At 33.2% G+C, this 21550-nt stretch overlaps 1 protein-coding gene across 3 annotated transcripts in view; it reads left to right on the forward strand.

Annotated features, from left to right (window-relative positions):
• Window positions 1-21550, forward strand: part of LOC131663390 (rhodopsin-like) — an 833111-nt gene that overhangs the window by 495533 nt on the left and 316028 nt on the right. The gene's annotated exons all lie outside the window — the stretch shown is intronic.

Here is a 21550-nt window from a genome sequence, read left to right on the forward strand (position 1 = left end):
TCTAACTGCCGCAGGGCCAAACTAAGAGTCTAAATAACGAAAGGTAGTAGTCGATCTTCACTGCAAAAGCCGGCCGGCGGGAGCACGTGTGCTTTCGGACGCAATCCACAAGCTAATATCGCGGAAGTGCTCCCCATTCTCTCTCCCCTTTTCTGTCGAGCCTAAGTCGGTTCCTGTCGCGCGATCGTCTCTCTCTCACACATCAGCACGCCTTCGGCTTGGACCTGCACGAGCTTATCCTTCCTCTCGCTAGTTCGCGTTGCATATTATGTATTCTCTCTCTCTCTCTCTCTTACCTCGTACTCGATTGTCTGCTGCGGCTGCCACTTCTAGGCATTGTACATAAATTGATATTATGCCAAATAAAGAATATAAATATAATTATATAGGTACATAAATAAGAGTGGTCGTTTGAGAGAGAGAGATATAACGAGTGGTTTATAACACGTTATAAATGATTTTGGAGGAAGTAAAGTTATATAAATAGGTAGCATTGTTTTAAAAAGTCTGTTATGAATTTAGATGTTTTTTCATTTGGATTAGTTAATATTTCCTCGATGGATGTTGGGGGTTGTTTTTTCTTCTTTTCATAGTATTTTTTTAATTTAATTTTTAGTGTGTATCTTTGTAGGTGGTAATTGGGGCAGTCCCATACAATATGATTTGCGTCTTGTGAAGTATATCCGCATGGGCACGAAGAAGAATTGGTCATATTTTTCCTGTGTAAGCTGGCAGCTAGATTATAAAGATTTGATCGGATTCTTATAATTGTTGTTAGATGTCTTCTTGGATAGTTTATTTTGGAGAACCATGGTCTAGGATTTTCTTTTTGGAAGTAGTATTTAAAGTAATGGGAGCCTTTTTGTTGACTTTGGTTAGTGATAAATTCATTGTGTGATTTTTTGTGATTTTTTTATTTGTTGTAGAAAATCGGTATAGTGAAGCTGGGTGATTAGATTTGTTCCTTTTTGAATGGTTTCTTTTGCTAGAAAATCTACTGTATCGTTGTAGGGGATATTAGTATGGGATGGTATCCAGATAAGTATTAATTGGATGCCTAGAAGTTCACATTCATGTAGGAGGGATTTGATATCAAGAATTATATGTGATGTGTTTTTTGATTTAATGGGTGAGTAGTTGGAGATGGCTAATAAGAGGCTGAGGGAGTCAGAGAAGATATATGTTTTATTTGGTTTTATTTTTTTAATTTCATGTATAGTGTAACGGGGGGTAAAGCTGCAAAATGAGAAATTTATTTAAGAGCAAACTCCCACGATGCAGAGCAAACCGCCGCTCCGTTAACACGTATGTTAATACGTGTATTCGCCTTAACGTCAGCTGCCTTAACTTAGTTGTCTTCGATCAAGCAGAGTTGAACTCACCTTAAGTCACGTGCCTTGTGATACTCAATGAGTTTTAAGTGTAATCGACTTTACTCCTAATCCACTTAATCCCCTAGCTATAATAGGATTAAAACCTAAGCTTTTTCCAATTGTTTAAACTACTAGGAAAAATTATATGACGAAATCGGCGAATAAGTTTAATAGATTTTATTAATAAAAATCTCTACAGTCTTTGTCGGGCCGAAAGACTGACGCACGCGAATAGGATTTACAATTAAATTACTTTCGGTGAGAAAGAGAGAGAGAGAAGATACGAATATTGGCGCGATCTAACGCTCGGCGCGAATACAAAAAATTAACGCTAACACCGTTGGACAAAATATCAAATATATTATGTCACGCGATAATTAAGGGAGGTGCACCTACCCTGCGGTGCAATTACGGTGATCAGCCGTAATTGTTGAAGCAAATTAAAGGTGCTCCTCTGATCCAAATCAGCTGTGCTGCCTCGATCGCAAATCTGCTGTATAATAGCTGTCACTTTTGCTGCTGCTTCCGTGATGCTGCTACTGTTGCTGCTTCCTCGCCCACCCTTGCACACGTATCCAAAATCCAAGTAAACTATTTATTGGCAAATCGGTGAAACACTGCACTAAACTACTTTGGCGGTACTACACACGTAACAGCTGAGATGTAACTGCTAATTTAAAAGATCGCGCGCCCCCTCTCTCTCTCAATACTTAGAACTAACGCGCGAAAATCAGAATCGCGAACGGTTTGATTAATTGAATCGACTACCGTTGCAATAGTTAGGAAGATTGCTAGTGCTTCGAGTGTAAAGATAGAAGCTGGAAGTGAGGTTTTATATTGAAGCTTTAAATTTGTTGTTGGGCTATAGATGACAAGGCCAGAGAGTAAAGAGGTTTTAATTTTAGAGGCATCAGTGAAAAAAGTTAGATTAGAGTTTATTTCGGTATTAAATAATTTGTTGAATTCTTGCGGAGGATTATTTGAGGATTTTATATTTTTTCCAGAGGTTGTATCAATGAGATTTTTTTTATGGTAGCGTGATAGTTGTAATCGGAAGGGATAGGGTGTGCATGAGTTGCAATTTTGTTAACTGTTAAATTTGTTATATTTCTCCATATTTCTATTGGGATAAAAGTTTTTTGTATTTTAAATTTGTCTTTTTGTTTTAGGTCGTGATCTAAATTTTTTAAGTTGGTTAAGATTTGTGAGGTTTGAGATGATATTAGTTTTAGTATGAATTTATCAGCTAGATGTTGAAGTCTTTCTTTGATGTAGAAGATTTTGGATTCAGCATGTAGGACATTTATTGGTGTAGAAATTCTACATCCTAGTGATAGTCTTATTCCACTGTTTTGAATTTTTTGTATTTTCATAAGAAGAGTTGAGTTATTTATGTGTGTTAGGTAAAGGTTGTATTCTATGGTGCTTCTAATAATAACTGAATAAATTTTTAGTAATATTTGTGGGTGGCTGCCCCACCATGTTCCTCTAAGTACTTTAATTATGTTTAGTAGTTTTAAACTTTTTCTTATTATGTAGTTTGCGTGATCATTCCAATGAAGATTGTAGTCGATATATAGTCCTAAATATTTAACTTTTTTTGATGGGTATATGGGAGTGTTATTTATTAGTAGAGAGTAATTTTTAATAGCAGGACAGGAAGCTTTTTTGAAGATAATAAATATTGTTTTTTCAGCTGAAATAGTTAATTTTAAATGTAGAAAAAAGTTGATTATGAGTTCAAGAGTGTTTTCTAATATGTTTATTGATTGTTTGATATCTGGAACAGAAGTATATATAATAGTGTTATCTGCGTATTGGATTAATTTTACGTTGGGAGGTATGATTTGTGAGAGTTCATTTACATATAGATTATATAGTAGGGGGCTTAATATAGATCCTTGAGGAACTCCTATACTTTTGGAATGTGGCCCAAACAGATTATTACCGATTTTGAAGAGAAGAGATCTATTGGTAATTAGATTGTAGATGAAGCATGTGGTTTTTTTCGGGATTTTTAATTTAAGTAAGATTTTGTCAAGTATATTAGGACAAACATTATCAAAAGCTGATTTTATGTCAATAAAAGTACAAAGGGTCTTTTGATTGTTGTTGTTTGCTAAATGAATATCAGTAATTAGGTGGGTTAATGCATGTTGACAAGATTTACTTTTTCTGAAGCCGTATTGAGATTCTGTTAAGAGATTATTTTTTTCAATGTAGTGATGTAATCTTGTGTTGATTAATCTTTCTGTTAATTTCAGTATGCATGAGGCTAATGATATTGGGCGAAATTTATTTTTGGATTTTTTAGCTATTAGCATTATTAAAAAGTTTTTCCAGGTATCATGAAAAATACCATTTTCAAAGTAGTGATTTAGTGAAGATAGAAGTAACGTTTTAAAAGATGGTGGGGTTTTTTTTTAACATTTTGTAGTCTATTTGGTCAAGGCCAGGTGTGGAGTCTTCTTTGGTTGCTTTCAAGGATAAATTTAGTTCGTCTATATTGAAAGGAGAGTCAAGATCTTTTTGTTTATTTGTGTGTTGTTCTATATGATTATATGTTGGTGGGTGAGAAGAGAATGTGTTTGGGGATGAAGAAAATTCTTTAATGAATTTTCTTGCATTATTTATTACTTCGGTGTCGTTGTTTGGATATTTTATGTTGTTATTGTTGTTGATGTTTTTGAATTTGTTTATAGTGTTCCATAGTTCTTTTATATTCGTGTCTATCGAGATCTTTTTTTCAGCAAATTCTTGGAATTTCCGTCTTTTGATGTCTCTAAGTTGATTTTTAATACGTGTTTCTATTTTTGTTAGTAATTTGAGGTTTTCATACGTGGGATTTTTAAGGAAGTTTTTGGTTTCTTTTCTTTTTTCATTTGTTAATTTTGAACAGTTGTGGTCCCACCATGGAGCTTTGGGTGTTTGGGATTTAAATTTTTTTGTAATTGTGGTTCTTTATAATGTGACGTCGGTTGAGGAAACAATTCTCAGGCGCACTTTTTGGTCTATCCTTGCGGACAATAACCGGGACGTGCGTTATCACTATCGCGGGAAATTCCTTTTTTCGGCGACGGAGGATCGAAGCTCTGCTACACCACACGCTTGGCAATATAGCAATGCTTAGCGTTATTTTACCACACTCTAGGCGATAAAATAACGTAAAGGGGGACCTATCTAATATGCACTCGACCACACGCTCGGCAATCGAGTGTAACTATCTAAAAAGCAGACCGTCCGCGAAACTAAAATAGGAAAGAATACGGAGAGAAAAGGATGCAAAAAGAAGTTAGAAAAAAGAATTTAGTTTAATTTTCTTTACTTACTTTCGCCTTAATTTTCCACACACACCAACAAAACGAAGACAAAAAAAGGAGTTGCACGAATCGAATTAACTAACGAACTGAACTGGAAAATAACTGCTAACTTTGAACGAACTGAATTTAGAAAAGTAATTGCCTAATTTTCGTGAAAAGATCTCTTTTATACTTTTTCACAGGAGACTCCCACTCGAAAATCTTTGTCATTTTTGGGCAGGAAGAACTCAAATTTTCTCAACTTAATTGGTTGGAAAATTTGGGGAGTATCTCAGCGTAAGCAAGGTTCGAACCCTAATTGGCCGGGGGCGGAGTGTGCGGGTATAGCCTCATTTTAGTGATTTGGGCCCTCTTCACATAGATGGCCCTCTATGTACTATTCTTGCCTTTATTTATTTAAACTAATTCTATTTAAAATTAATTGTGTGTGTGGTACTCTAATTTTACAAAAATGTTTCTTAATCTATAATAAAACTAAATGACTGAACAAAAGTTAAGAATTACATTTATCTAAAAACAATTAGGATATTAATAGTTTTAACTATTAATTGATTATAAAAAAAAACTTTGAGAAATACTGAAAAAAAATCAGAGTTAATTTAAAGAAATATAATTAATAACTTTCGTTCAAGCCATTCTTAAATTATCTAACGCAAAGTTGAGCGCATCCAACAATTATACATAAAAGATTCGCAAAGAAAATAGGCCAATAAATACGGGAAGATAAATTTCGCAATTTTTCAAGAGACTTGCAAGCAAATGTGCTTCCTTTAATTTAAAAGAAATTAGTAATAATAAGAATAAATAAAATAATAGTACTGCTGGCAGGATGCACATGTGCGCTGAAGATCTCTACCTTCTAAACATACGCGCAATCTGGCTACTCCGGATGACGCGATCGTAAAATCGCTTTGATTGTCTCCAGCATCCCAAAATTGCCAGATTCGCGAGCCGAAAACTGCTGTTCATAGGAAAAATTTTCTTCATTCAGCTGTACGCAGTTTTTCATCTTGATTTACGAGCTAAGTATGTGGTCGGTATTTTTTTTGTCTTATTTTTTTATAAGTTTTTTTTTTTTTTTTTGAGCCGCCGTTACACCCCCACACTTAAACGGTTGCGTAAGGAGTGCAACGAGGAAAAGCAATCGTAACTTAATTCTATCATTGTAAGGATCCTGTTGTACTTTGTTATAGGTAGAATAATAAAAAAAATAAATTAATATTTCTAGATTTTATGACCATTCTTTAACCTTAGTTTGGAATGAACCCAAATGATGGCCTGAGAGATTGGGGTTGTGCTGATGGCTCCAAGTTATTCGGATTATTCTCTGCTGCATCACTTTTCATAGTACGTAGAGGTGGATATAAATGGTCTGTTTTGGGCATGGATACAGAATTTGGTGGGCCTTCTGCATCATGTTGATTTACTGTAGTATTTGGTGCTAAATGTACCAACAACGTAGTTAAACTATTTCATATAGCTCCAATTAAATGAAAAGACCATCCGTAAATACTATGCAAAGTTATTCCATTAATAAGTATCTCTATTATCTTCTTTAGAGTTTGGACGATTAACAGAATTGCAAGCACTCCAGCGCTGAATGTTCCAAATGTCATAAATTTGGTCCACATTTTATTCCATGTGCTAATTACTAATCGTTCCATAACATTTTCGCTCATCAATCTTCCAATTATCCCATCTTGATCTTTAGTAGTTTGCCCACGAATTTCTCGGGCCACATCATAACAGCTGGTTGTTCCATCGGGAACATGATGCGGTTCATTAGTTCTTGTAAATCTGTTTCCGTATAGATTCCGCTAGTAGCCAGAGTGAGGATATCTTGATATTTCCATGTTAATTCCGAAAAAAGTTTGAGAGTGGTAGGTGCTTTCGCCTCTACTGCTCTGGGTAGAAACTTATACCAATCTTCATTGAAGTAATAAAACGTGGGTAACAAAATGTTGCAATCAACAATTGTTCCATGTGTTTTCAATATGTGAGTTTTTGGAGATAAAAATTTAGTATGGTTGTTATGAATTACTTTCAGTTCATTATAACATTCTTCGCTTTGCGAGACTTTCACGTCAACAGGTATACATTTAACTATATGTACTACTTCCCCTGCTGTTACAGCCATATATCCAGGTCCTTTCATAAGATTGTAAGCAAATGGGTCAGGTGATTGTACGGCAATAGCAAGTGCATTTTTCAAAATATCTCTTTCCTGACTACAACGATGTACAACAATATCCCTATACAAGTTTGTCATTTGCGACTTAATATAACGCTCCACAAATACAAATTTCGAATTTACATACGCAAATATATCTAGATTACTTAAAGAAATTTTCTTACTGGGAAATAACATACCGTTCTTAACCTTATGTATGAATAATTTCGGATGTTCAGTATTACTAATCTCATAACCGCATGAATGTCGCCTAGTTTTAGTTATTAGTGCAAAAGTAATGTCTTGCGTAGTTAAAGAGAACGGAGTTTGTCCGGCTTCGCCTATAATTTCATTAGCTATACCGTCATATAACATATTATATCGATTGGTATAGCAAAAATCACGTGGTGCTATTTCTCAAAACGTATGACCTCCTTCTGAATCAATACATTGCTCTTTCCCTAATTTACATCTGACACCGCTACGCAAAATGATCTGGTCGTTATTTAGATCAACAGAGGCGGTATACTCTTGTACAGTTATTTTTATCTTAGCTTGGAATAATACGTTACTCCAACTACCGTATGCATCAGAATAACTACCAGGGTTACATTTCCCATTTTGATCTACACTACCACCTATTGTTGCTGGTCTACTCGTGGTCTGATTAACTTTTATATCGCGGAATATATTTAAATTATCGAAATACAAACTACCGCTTTTATACAAATCGTAGCAACTTTGTCGATTTATATCCATTAAATATTCAATCGCGCCATTTTCTACTATTGAATTGTGTGAGTGCATTCCACAATGATAAACCGTTCTATCTATTTGAATTTTACATTGGACTACGTGAGTATCCTCAAAGTTATTCAACTGTAATAATTGAATATGTTGCCTTGTTATGTTTACATTGATGGAAGGCACTTCACACTCTTCTACATCTAATAACGATACAGTAGTTCTATTGAGTGATTTTGCTCCGCAGTCATATCCTATAATGGCTATTACTGGATTAGTTATTATTAAAAATAACAATGATATGAAAGGTGAATACATCATGATAGTGTCTGTAATCAGAAAAATATTTTATTATATGTTCTTTCTTTTTGTAATTCATGTTTTATCAATATGCGAAACCCGAAGTCTATTCGCGTGTACAACTTTGCTACCCTTTTTTATTTCTATTTTAACGTTATTTCTCGGTAATACGGCTATAATTTTAAAAGGACCCGAATAATGATCACCAAATTTCCCGGGCTTGGGTCCAGATTTCAAAAATACATAATCACCTAACTTAAAATTAACTGAATTTATATGTTGATCGTAATACTTTTTTTATTTGAATTTGGAAGCTACTAAGTTCTCGTATGCCAATTTTTGAATTCCTGAGAGTCGCGTTACTAAGTCAGTTATATATCCCTTATAAGTCGGCACCATGTCTGCTTCACGTAAGGGGTTGCTAGATGGCAATCGGGCTAATCGACCGAAAACAACTTCGAATGGGGTATGTTTAGTGCTTTCTTGAACGCAGGTGTTATAGTTTAACATGGCTAAGTCGAGCCATTCGTCCCAATTATTGTCTATTTCTGTGTATTGTTTTAAATATTCAGCAAGAGCGTGATGTGATCTCTCTAAAGAACCATTAGACTGCGGTCGAAAGACAGTGGTTCTCAATTTCTTTATCTTGAAACGTTTAGCAATTCTGGTTATCTGTGAACTCAAGAAGTTCTTTCCTTGATCTGTAAGCACGGCTTTGGGACAACCGAAGACGCAAATGAATTTTTTAATAAAGGTGTCAGTTATAGTGGATGATAGTGTATCTGCTAGCGGGGCAGCTATACAAAACTTGCTTAACTGATCTTGTAGAGTTAAGACGTACTCATATCCTGTAGGGGTTTTCTTAAGTGGACCTACAATGTCCATAGCTATTTTATCAAATGCAGTTGTGGAGGTATCAGTGATTATCATTGGTTGTTTCGTTTGTAAGCGAGTGAGTTTCTTTAGCTGACATTCTAGACACTGTTGTATTCGTCGTTGAATATCATCTTTCAGATTTTCCCAGTAGTAATTTTGTCTAATCCGGTGAAAAGTTTTGGAAACGCCGCGATATCCTCCAATAGGGGATTTATAAAGCTCATAAAATATTGTATCACGTTGCTCCAAAGGTACATATCTTAAAGTATCTTTACAAATTACTACTTTAATACTACAATTCTTAAATACTTTATTAATTATATATTTTATTTCTATCCACTCTAAATTCTCTATACATTTACTTCTAGCTATACAAACTTCGGCCTGATTTAAATTAAGTAATAAGTCTCTTAAAATTAAAAAGTCGAATAAATTCGATCTTTAATATAGCTCATCGATTCGGAGGTTTCACCTCGAATGCAAAGTCCAAATTGAGAGTATTTCTTATTTTTCTTTTCTCTCGTGACTTCTCCTAAACTAACTAATTGTTTATTAATTATCTTATTATTGTCTATAAGCTTGCGGGCACCTTCATCGCAAGGTTCACCTGTAGTACTTATAAAATAAACTACATTGTTTTTTTGTGTATGGAGAGATTCTTTAATCTCTACAATATTTTCGCTAATCTTATCTAAATCACTTGATTCATCTGAATCGCTAATTTCAGAATCATCCTCGAACTTATTATCTTCAAAAATAGAAGACTTTTGATGTATAGGTTTTTCGGGTACTGCTTTTGTTTTTCCTTGTATTTTGTCTTCATCTTCACCAATATCACTTTTTTCATAATGAGGTAATTTCTTTCGAGTTCTTTGTGGATATCTTCTGGGGGTGACGGTATTTTCATCGTTGTGAAACGATTCCTTTGTCACAGGGTCTAGGTTAGATAACTTTAAGGCTTGATCCGAAGGGACCTTTTTAGGTCTACCTCGTGGTCTCTTGATTTTGCTATTTTGAGGCGGTGGTTCAGGTTGGAGATCTGGTTTATCGGGTGATTCTAATTTTTTATTTAATTTACTTTGTCTTCTAGTAGTAACGTTTACATTTAAAATCATATTATCTTGGCTTGCTAATTCATGCGGATTTCTCGATAAGGCATCTGCTGTTGCATTGGCGGTTCCTGGACGATAAATGATTTGGTAATCGTATTCAGATAATTTAAATCTCCATTTAAGTATTCTAGTGTTAAGATCGGCGGTTTTAAACCAAACTAAGGGCTGATGGTCGGTAATAATAATTCTTGGTCTACCGTAGACATAAGACTTGAAAGCGTTAACACTTTGTACCACTTCTAAGGCTTCTTTTTCATATACTTCATAATTCAATTCGGGCCCGCGCAAGACCCGTGAAAAATATGCGATAGGTCGATCAGTGCCAATTGATCCTTGCGAGAGGATCCCTGCAATGGCATAACCGGAAGCATCAGTTCTGATATTATATCCTCTAGACAAATCCGGGAATTGTAGAAGAGGAGCATTTCAAAGTAACTCTTTTAATTCATAAAATGCTTTCTCAGTCTTCTCGTTCCATTCGAATGGGACATCTTTACTTAAAAGTTTCGTAAGGGGTTTAGATATTTTGGCGAAATCATTAATGAATCGTCTGTAATACCCAGCTAAACCTAGAAATTGACGAATATTTTTAATGTTTCTTGGCCTGGGAAACTCTTTAACAGCTATGACTTTCTTTGGGTCAACTTCCAGACCCTCTGCGCTAATAACATGTCCTAAATATGTAACCTTATGTCTAAGAAACTTACATTTAGTAATTTGTAACTTTAATCCCGCTTTTCTTAATCTATCTGCTAATAATCCAAATTTGCGATCATGTTCATCAATAGTATTAGCGTAGATCACGATATCATCTAGGTATACAAATAGATCCAGTCCTTGTAGGCCGCGAAGCAGCGTATCCATTAGACGTTGAAAAGTTGCGGGTGCATTTTTCAACCCGAACGGCATACGAACAAACTCATAATGGCCGAACGGAGTACTAAAAGCAGTTTTATGCGCATGCTTAGGATGCATTCGAATTTGGAAAAAACCCATGGCTAAATCTAAAACTGTATACCATTTGGCGCCACCAACTTGATCAAAAATATTACAGATATTTGGTATTGGGTATGAATCAGCGATTGTTTTCTCGTTAAGTTCTCTCATGTCAAGTACCATCCTGCCATTTTCATCAGTGGCTTTTGGCACTATCCAAATAGGTGTGTTATAAGATGAATTTGACTCACGAATTATTCCGGCTTTCAACAACTTGATAACGTGATAATTTAGTTTATCTTTCATGGCATGTGGAAACTGATATTGTTTACAATTTATTGGTATTTCATCCACAGTATTAATTTCATGCATAACTAAATCAGTGCCAGGTAAATCGTCACCAGGTAGGTAGAATACATCTCTGAACTTATTTACTAATTCAACAACGTATTCTTTCTCCTCTTTATTCATATGGTCTAAATCCAAATGTTCTTCTATTTTGATGTTAGACCCTTTATTTTCGTCTTCAAAAAATAAATCCGCTATATGGATATCATCCAAATCATCTGTTTGTTGAATGTCCAGATCTTCATATGCTTCGTTCGTTGCTATAGTTAAAACGTGTTTAATGGCCATACTATTGGGCAGATCAAGCGACACTAATTTTTCAAGAAGTCTATCAAATTCATCACTAGTCATTTTATCATTCTTTATGGCTTTTACTTCACGTTCGTCGAGTATCATAGGTACTACAAAGTTTCTTGCTTTGAACGTTTTATGATTAAAATCAAGTACAGCATTTGAGTCTTCAAAAAATAGTGCGCCTAATATACCTTCACTTATCATACTAAAATTATCATCAACTACATGAAAAACTGTATTAGTCCCGAATAACTTTATTTCTGTAATTCCTAATGTCATTTGCAAGTTGTTTCCAATACCTTTTATACAAATTACTTTCGTGGTATCTATCTCGTTTCCTGGAGGCAATAGGTGTTGTTTTACAAGATTAACTTCTGAACCTGTATCTAATAGGAAGTATTCTTTTGAGTCAGTAGGGGGGTTAATTATTCTGATTTTAGGTGATACTTTATCTATATCTTTTATATTGGCATTGTGAACAAAACAGAAACTAGTATGAGCGGGATAGATGATTTCTTCAAAATAGAGTTTATGATTGCCAACAATGAATTGACGAGTAGAAAAATCGATAATTGCCTCATTTTCTAGCGAATATCCGGCTCCAAGTACTGCTTCATATGGTATTGGGAAATTGCTTGGAACAATTTGAAATTCAGTGGCTTTTCCGAAAATTGACAAGGTAATTACGCCAAGTGTGGGTACGGTTTCTAAGCCAATTCCTTTCAAAAAGGTACGTTTCGAATTATCTATGTGTTTTATATGGTTTTGTAAAAGGGTCATTTTGAGTATATTAGCTTCCGATCCGGTATCAATCATTATTTTCATTCGTTTATTTCCTAAAAAGTTAGCACTTATTATAGGAACTTTTGCAAAAAGCTTTGAACTTAAGGGTCTAAGCTGAGCAACATTTCGCTGTCTTCGTTCGATTGGCGCATTCGTGGTGTATTGGTCCTCTGCATTGCGCTCGACTGCGGGGACCATGATCCGTTTCCCTGATTCTGATTTCGGGCTTCATTGACCTTTCTTTTTACGCATTCGGCTATCATATGTCCAGGTCTCTTACAATAAAAGCATATAATATTTGACTTGTCAAATGTGGGGTTCTTATTACTGGCAGATTCTATCTCTGAATTATTTTGGAATTGTTTACCAGTATGTCCGACCCTATTACACAGTTGACAAACTATTTCGTTGATCGTATTAACTTGTGCGCGATGTGTACAGGTTTTCGCTATATGGCCTATTTTATTGCAAATTTGGCACTTCAATTGTGATTTACATTCACGAGCGTTATGACCTTTCTTATCGCAAATTTGGCAGATAATATTGTCATTGCCCTTTTTCAAGAAGCAATCTTTTATTTCATGCCCAGACTTCTTACAATATGTACATTGTTTTCCAAGAGACTTTGTAATGTTAAGGCAATTCAGTGCCTCATGCCCTTCCTTATTACAGAGTTGACACAAAATTGATGATTTTTGGACTTGATACTTTATTTTTAAATCCTGATCTAAGTACTGACTGTATTTCTAAGTCTTTTTCTGCTTTTATGGCGAGCTTTAGTATATTAGTTGGGGTGACTCCGGGAGCTAGATTTAATTTGATTTCTGATTTTAATCCTCTCTTGAAACATTCAAAGATATTCTCTTCCAGGGCATGCTTATATTCATTCGTGACTGATTCGATTCCGTCAATTTTTCTTTTAGCATCAATGATTTTTGTCGATAGTAGTCGCAGCCTATTAGCGAAAGTTAATACTTTTTCATCATGTTGAAATTCATTTCCTAATTCACCTAAAAGCTGGTTAAGCGTTTGGGCAGATCCGAAAATATCTGCTAGATGTTCTAGCAATTCATCAAGAGTTCCGAAATTAATTCCAATTACTGTATCTCTAGCTTCTCCTTTTAATTTTGACCTTATCAATTTTACCAAATTGCCTTCTATTGGTTTCGGGATCATTGCCAAGGCTTCCTTGCATCCTTCTGCAAATCGAGTCCATTGATCAGGTTTCCCATCAAATCGCGGAATAACGTTCAGTGCGTCTTTCAATGACACAACCTGCCCGTGGACAGTGGGTATTTCTTCCTTTTTTTCGTTTTCACTCATTTTAATAGTTTGCGAGTTATTACAGGGTGGGATATCTATAATAGATTGTAGCTTTTGTTTTGGACTCTTAATTTTCTGATTTATATCTATTGGTTGGTTTTCAGTTACAATTTTATCTGAATTAATCTCACTCGGGCCTGGACTAATTAACTTTTGGTTTAGATCCTGATCGGTTCCTTCAGGTGTCGTCGAAGTACTTCTTATACTGTCACGATCTTCTAATTGAGTCAAATTCTCGGTTGATCTTTTCAAACTACTAGGTTTTACTGAAACGGTCCAAGTAAGTCCTCTAACTTTACTGCGCGTAAGGCGTTGGTTATCACTCATTAAGGTAAATAGGGCAGATTATACTCCGAGCGAAAGCTTATCAAATAAATAGCACAATTCTTGGATTTTAAAATCAAAACTGTTAGTAATTACACTTAAAACTCTATTATGTTGTCTAATAAGTTTATAAGATTTCGCAAGCTTTTTGCTTAAAACACTATTTTCAAGCTTTAGTTGGGCAACTTGATTATTTAGGCGATGCAAATGAGCGAAGTCGGTTTCTACGGTCTTATCTAATTCGTCTACTCTATCCTTAAGAATATTTTCACGTTTAATATTTAAATTAATCCCTTTTTTATGTGATTCTATAACTTCAGCAATTTTTACAAACTCGGCTCGAATACTAGGTAATCTATCGGTTAAAATATTATTAACGTTATCAATTATCTCAATTTGTTTATTTGCCACTTCATGGACTTCTACCGTTATTTCTTCAAGTAGGGCATTATTAACCGAAATTTCTGGTGTTCTAACTAACGGAATCATTTGAAAACAAGGGCTTCTAAAATACAAGGAATAAAATATTAGTTAAAATTCAATTTATAGATTTTATTGCAAATAATTCGTTTTCTTTTTTATATGTGAAAATTTTACAAGTTAAATTCTTTTTTCATTTTCTTAATTTCTTCTCGAGTCTTCTGTATTTCCTTTTCCGTATCTAAAATTTGTTGTTCCAATGAAGTTGCTGTTTTTCCGGGTTTTTTTGATTTCGCTCGAAGTGAGGTAGTAGGAGGGGCTTTTAATCCGGCTGGTAAATTTTTTATCAAATAATTGGTACGCTGAATTTGAATGTATTTTTTTCGGTCCTTCTTATTTTTGCTGAATAATAATTTTTCGATGTCAGTTACGGGTGTTATGTTCAAATTCACCTCTTTCAGCTGACAGTCCTTCTGCACGCTCTTGCGCGGTATTTTAAATTTACCTGAGAAATCACTGATACAGGACGAGCAATATTCGGGATTATTACCGTGGGTACAAATCCTTTCCCGAATATATTCTAATTTTTCTTCAATACTTTTTGGAGCTACTGTAGTTGTATTCGGAGGTAATGTGGGTGCTAATACTGGCGACGTCTGCGATAACTTGCCATATGTGAATCTATACTTTTCGTAAATTTCTTTACTAAGACCGTCGGGATGGTTTTGAAGTGCCCTGGCGCGAGCTTTCCTCTTGTTTTTCGGCAATCGTTTTTTTATTAATCCGGAATTCACTAAAAAAAAAGAATCCAAAATTTGGCATACGATGAGGGAAAATTTCTCGAATAGAGCAAAACTTAATAGCAAAAATTTTCGATTGACTTTACTTTGGAACGACGGTTTTTTTTTAAATGCACGAACTAAAATACTCTAATGAATTCAAATGATTTTTTTTTTTTCACGATTATCCGAACGAACTAAATTATTAGGAAAAATTGAAGGAAGAGAAAATTTTAGGCTTACAGAAATTTCTCGATAGTGGTTTTTTATCCCTCCGGGGCCTCCAAAAATTTTATGTGACGTCGGTTGAGGAAACAATTCTCAGGCGCACTTTTTGGTCTATCCTTGCGGACAATAACCGAGACGTGCGTTACCACTATCGCGGGAAATTCCTTTTTTCGGCGACGGAGGATCGAAGCTCTGCTACACCACACGCTTGGCAATATAGCAATGCTTAGCGTTATTTTACCACACTCTAGGCGATAAAATAACGTAAAGGGGGACTTATCTAATATGCACTCGACCACACGCTCGGCAATCGAGTGTAACTATCTAAAAAGCAGACCGTCCGCGAAACTAAAATAGGAAAGAATACGGAGAGAAAAGGATGCAAAAAGAAGTTAGAAAAAAGAATTTAGTTTAATTTTCTTTACTTACTTTCGCCTTAATTTCCCACACACACCAACAAAACGAAGTCAAAAAAAGGAGTTGCACGAATCGAATTAACTAACGAACTGAACTGGAAAATAACTGCTAACTTTGAACGAACTGAATTTAGAAAAGTAATTGCCTAATTTTCGTGAAAAGATCTCTTTTATACTTTTTCACAGGAGACTCCCACTCGAAAATCTTTGTCATTTTTGGGCAGGAAGAACTCAAATTTTCTCAACTTAATTGGTTGGAAAATTTGGGGAGTATCTCAGCGTAAGCAAGGTTCGAACCCTAATTGGCCGGGGGCGGAGTGTGCGGGTATAGCCTCATTTTAGTGATTTGGGCCCTCTTCACATAGATGGCCCTCTATGTACTATTCTTGCCTTTATTTATTTAAACTAATTCTATTTAAAATTAATTGTGTGTGTGGTACTCTAATTTTACAAAAATGTTTCTTAATCTATAATAAAACTAAATGACAGAACAAAAGTTAAGAATTACATTTATCTAAAAACAATTAGGATATTAATAGTTTTAACTATTAATTGATTATAAAAAAAAACTTTGAGAAATACTGAAAAATAATCAGAGTTAATTAAAAGAAATATAATTAATAACTTTCGTTCAAGCCATTCTTAAATTATCTAACGCAAAGTTGAGCGCATCCAACAATTATACATAAAAGACTCGCAAAGAAAATAGGCCAATAAATACGGGAAGATAAATTTCGCAATTTTTCAAGAGACTTGCAAGCAAATGTGCTTCCTTTAATTTAAAAGAAATTAGCAATAATAAGAATAAATAAAATAATAGTACTGCTGGCAGGATGCACATGTGCGCTGCAGATCTCTACTTTCTAAACATACGCGCAATCTGGCTACTCCGGATGACGCGATCGTAAAATCGCTTTGATTGTCTCCAGCATCCGAAAATTGCCAAATGCGCGAGCCGAAAACTGCTGTTCATAGGAAAAATTTTCTTTATTCAGCTGTACGAAGTTTTTCATCTTGATTTACGAGCTAAGTGTGTGGTCGGTATTTTTTTTGTCTTATTTTTTTATAAGTTTTTTTGTTTTTTTGAGCCGTCGTTACAATAATCTGATAAGTTGTTTATTGAATTGATGTTTGAAGTGTTATATTCTAAATTGATGTTATAGTTGTTATTGGTATTTTTTATTTTTGTTGTTTTTGTATAGTTTTATTGTTGAAGTGATAAGGTTGGTTAGTAGATTGTATTTTTGTTCTTCGTTATATTATTTTATTGTTTCTGAGTTGTTTTCTATAAATTTGTTTATGTGAGTTCAGTAATGACTCCAATGGATGTTTTTGTAGTTTATTTTATGTATAATGTTGGTGGGAGGTCTTTCCCCTGTTGAAAAAATCCAGCTGGAAATCCATGATGGATATCCATCTGGATTTAAGCTAAATCCACCTCGATTTGCCGGGAAATCCAGGTGGATTTAGCATAAATCCAGATGGATTTCTCGGCAAATCCAGGTGAATTTCAGCATAAATCCAGGTGGATTTCTCGACAAATCCAGGTGGATTTCTCGGAAAATCCATGTGGATTTCTGCATAAATCCAGGTTGATTTCTCGACAAATCCAGGTGGATTTTTTGGCAAATCCAGGTGGATTTCAGCATAAATCGAGGTGGATTTCTCGACAAATCCAGGTGGATTTCTCGGCAAATCCAAGTGGATTTCCCGATCGATCCAGGTAGAATTTACACGTGAATTTGCCAGTGTTTTTAGACTTACGCTGATGTATGAGATACCTTAGAAGCATTGGAGGATATAGGGTTTGAAATGACCAAATACAAAAATACGAATTAGAATTATATTTTGTAAATTTTAATTTACTTAATAATTTACTTAAGAACTTACTTAATTTACTTAATAATTTACTTAATAATTTACTTAATAATTTACTTAATAATTTACTTAATAATTTACTTAATAATTTACTTAATATTTTACTTAATTTACTTAAAAATTTACTTAATTTACTTAATTATAAATTACTTAAGGGAACCAACCAGTGATAAACACCAATTATTCAAGATTTTATTTATTATTCTCTAAAAATGGATCTAATAGAGATATCGCTCTGAAACTTTTTTGATTTTAAAGCGCTCGATGTAAGCTTTCATTTTCTGATCTACAAGTCCCCAAATCTTGACTAGGAGACCCAAAAAGTCCCCTTGTATATACCATGTTATTTTGTTTTAAATCTGAGCGCGGTGCACGATTCCGAACGTAGAATGCACGAAAATTATTTTGGGGGCCCTTATTTTTCGATAATGTCTACATGAAAATAAGCGAAGCATTTTTTTAAAAAATGTCACTTTTGCAAGTTTTTGCAAGAAATTTCGAAAAAACTTTTGAATAAAATTTTGTTTTTTCTTTTAAATTGCTTGACAAAAAAATCGAAAAAAGACCTTTTCAAAAAAAGTGCTCCGCTCATTTTCAAGTAGAAATGTTAACAAAAAAATGAGTGCCCCCAAAATAATTTTCGTTCATTCTAACGTCCGGAATCGTGCACCGCGCTGGAGTTTTTGAAAAAATAACACGGTATGATCAATGAGACTTTCTAGGGGCCCTAGTTAATATTTGAAGACTTATAAAGAAGAAAATGAAAGCTCACATCGAGCGCTTTAAGCTCAAAAAGTTTCAGAACGATATCTTCATTAGAACGATTTTTACACACTAATAAATAAAATCTTGAATTATTGTTCTGAATTTGTCCTGTTTAACACTGGTTGGTCCCTTAAAATAATATAATTTGCTTAACTTTATTGAAAATCAGTTTCTTTTATTAGAAGATATATTATTTCGAAGAATTTTTTTTCTGGAGGCATTAATATCCTCCGTAATAAAACTATTTTTTTTTTACCAGTACTTTTTTTATCCCTTCTTTATCCAATTTCAGAATCTTATGGCAATAGTAAGTCAAGCATTCTGCAACAAAAAAAATCGTATAAAATAAAAACGATAGAGAATATACGCGATCATTATAAAGTTTCTTTGTAATTCAATAAAGTTAATTATAGCACATTTATTAGAAATAGAATGTTTTTTGAAATGAACCTATAAATGCAAACAAATAATGAAACAAATAGAAGAGATGAGCGCGCGTGAAATTCTATGAGTTAAATAATATGATAGATAAATATACATACTAGTGATTGTCGTATCCCACGGAGCATGAATTAATTCACTGAATTAATTCTTGAATTAACGCAAAGAATTAATATAAAAATAATTTTCTAAGAAAAGAAAATTATTTCTTAATTAATACATGAAATATTACAAAGAAATATTCTAAAATTCTATTAAAAATAATTGAGGTAATGATTCCTGTAAAAATAAACAAATTAATACATGAATTAATTTAGAAAGGATTTTGAAAGGAACCATGAATTAAATTACAACATAAAACTAAAATTATATCTTGAAATAATTTAAAACTATTTCAAAATTATTTCATGATATGATTTTTGTAAAAATACATAAATTAAATCATTCATTAATGTTGAATTAATCCAAGAAATATTATAGGTTTTAATCTCGAAACTAACGCAACAAATGATTCTGAATTCATTTAAAATTAATTCTTAAATTATATGAAAATGCAAAATTTCGATTCACCCGAATTATTTCAGAAAATAATTCAAAATTATTTCTGGATTAATTCGTGATATGATTTTTGTACAAATATACACATTAATTCACGGATTAATGTTGAATTAGTCCAAGAAAAATTATAGGTTTAAAGTTACAAATTAACGCAAGATATAATTATAAATTAATTATTTTGTTACGAGTGCATCTTTCGAATAGTTCTTATTTGAATATGTATCCGCTGCAACATTAATTTGTATATGTTGTTTGTTTATGTTTGTGATAGAAAACACAGAATAGTTAGTTAACACTTGGTTATCTGTTTGTAAACACTTTTTAAAATTAATAAAGTAAAGTCGAAGTCTTTAAGTTTAAACGTAACAATACATTAATTCTTGCATTATATTAAAATGGAAAATTTTGATTTACCTGAATTATTTCAGAAATTAATATAAAATTATTTCTGAATTAATTCGTGATATGATTTTTGTAAAAATACACTAATTAATTTACGAATTAACGTACCGATAATCAAAGAAATATTATAGGTTTTAATTTCGAAATTAACGGAAGGAATGATTCTGAATTAATTCTGAATTAATTTTTGAATTAAATGAAAATGCAAAATTTCGATTCACCCGAATTCTTTCAGAAAATAATTCAAAATTATTTCTGAATTAATTCTTGATATGATTTTTGTAAAAATGCACTAATTAATTTACAAATTAACGTACCAATAATCCAAGAAATATTATAGGTTTTAATCTCGTAAAAAAGCTTTTGTACGCATTACTGATCATATGAAACGTTCATGAAAGCACCTACCTTATCGGCATTTACAGAATTTGAAATATTGCAGAATCAAAGTTAGATTAAAAATAAAAACGCTTTTTTAGGGTGTAGATATATGTCCAAGAATTACTCAGTTCAAATTTCACACAATTCTATCGAGTGGTTCTTTCAAAATTTGGTCAAGCAGCACCAAATCTTCCTCTTTTTCATTATACTGTAATACCGTAAACCGTAATTATAATTAGTTATTTATACTTTTTGCCTTATCAAATTGCAAAATACATAATAGGTAGACCAATAGAATTTATATGAACAAATACTATTTGATTTCGGGGAAGGTATATTGCAAGGTGTAGTCAAGTTTGCTGATTTTACAATTGAAAATAATTTTAGAAATACAGGCTAGAATGCAAAAGGCTGTAGATAATACAAAGCCTTCCTTAAGAATACAAAGATTTTATAGGGAAAAACAAGTGTGCGTTGAAAAAAATCATTTATAAAGACGAAAGATTTACAAATTATAACGTATGTTTATTTACAAAATTAGATTTGCATCTTCTATTAAATTTATTTTTGATGAAATTCTTGTAGATGATACATCAGGAAAATTACTTCCGAATAAATTGACTATACATAATTTGACTGATGATTGGCTAAAAGCTATTCAGGTGATTTGGAAAACTACCCACTTAAATGCAGAAAACAATTGTGATATAAAGTAATATTATTTTTATAACTATAAATTCATGATTTTTTATCAGATTGCAATAGCAAAGAATTTTTTTTTCTTTATCTGCATTAAATCAATGTCGGATTGTTTTCAAGAAAGAGAAACTTTGATTGCGTTATCAAGTAGCTGTAATTAGAAATGCTATAAACGAACTTGGATGTAAAAAATTACCTTCTGGATATGACCTTTCAATGGAGGATTCATTTACTGAGCCAACAAAAACAAAGTAAATCAAATTAAAAATAAATTTTTTTCATTCACTATTAGTAATGCTACTGAACTATTATCCATAATAATTAATGTTAAGGAAAACTAAATGAATAATTAATCTCAATGTGCATTTAATAATGATATAAATCAGGATTAGGTTGCTGCAATTAATAATTACAATATTTATATCTTATATCTGATAATTTTTATTGTATTACAGATCAAAATTTACAAGAGGACAACATTTCTAACATTTCTAATAGTTTCTTTGGCTTCAACCCATAAACTTCTGTCTGATAAACAAGCATAATGCCATTGCTGAATCAAATCGTCTAAAGTAATAAGAATAGACATCTGAGAAAATAACAAATTTCTTAACGATGCCCTTAGTGACCTCAGAGGAGCGTTGATTATGTTTAACTGAGCTGGCCACATACTGCGATAT

The sequence above is a fragment of the Phymastichus coffea genome, unplaced genomic scaffold (assembly GCF_024137745.1).
Source record: "Phymastichus coffea isolate CEN01 unplaced genomic scaffold, Cenicafe_Pcof_1.1 PCOF00002, whole genome shotgun sequence".
Classification (NCBI taxonomy): Eukaryota; Metazoa; Arthropoda; class Insecta; order Hymenoptera; family Eulophidae; genus Phymastichus; species Phymastichus coffea.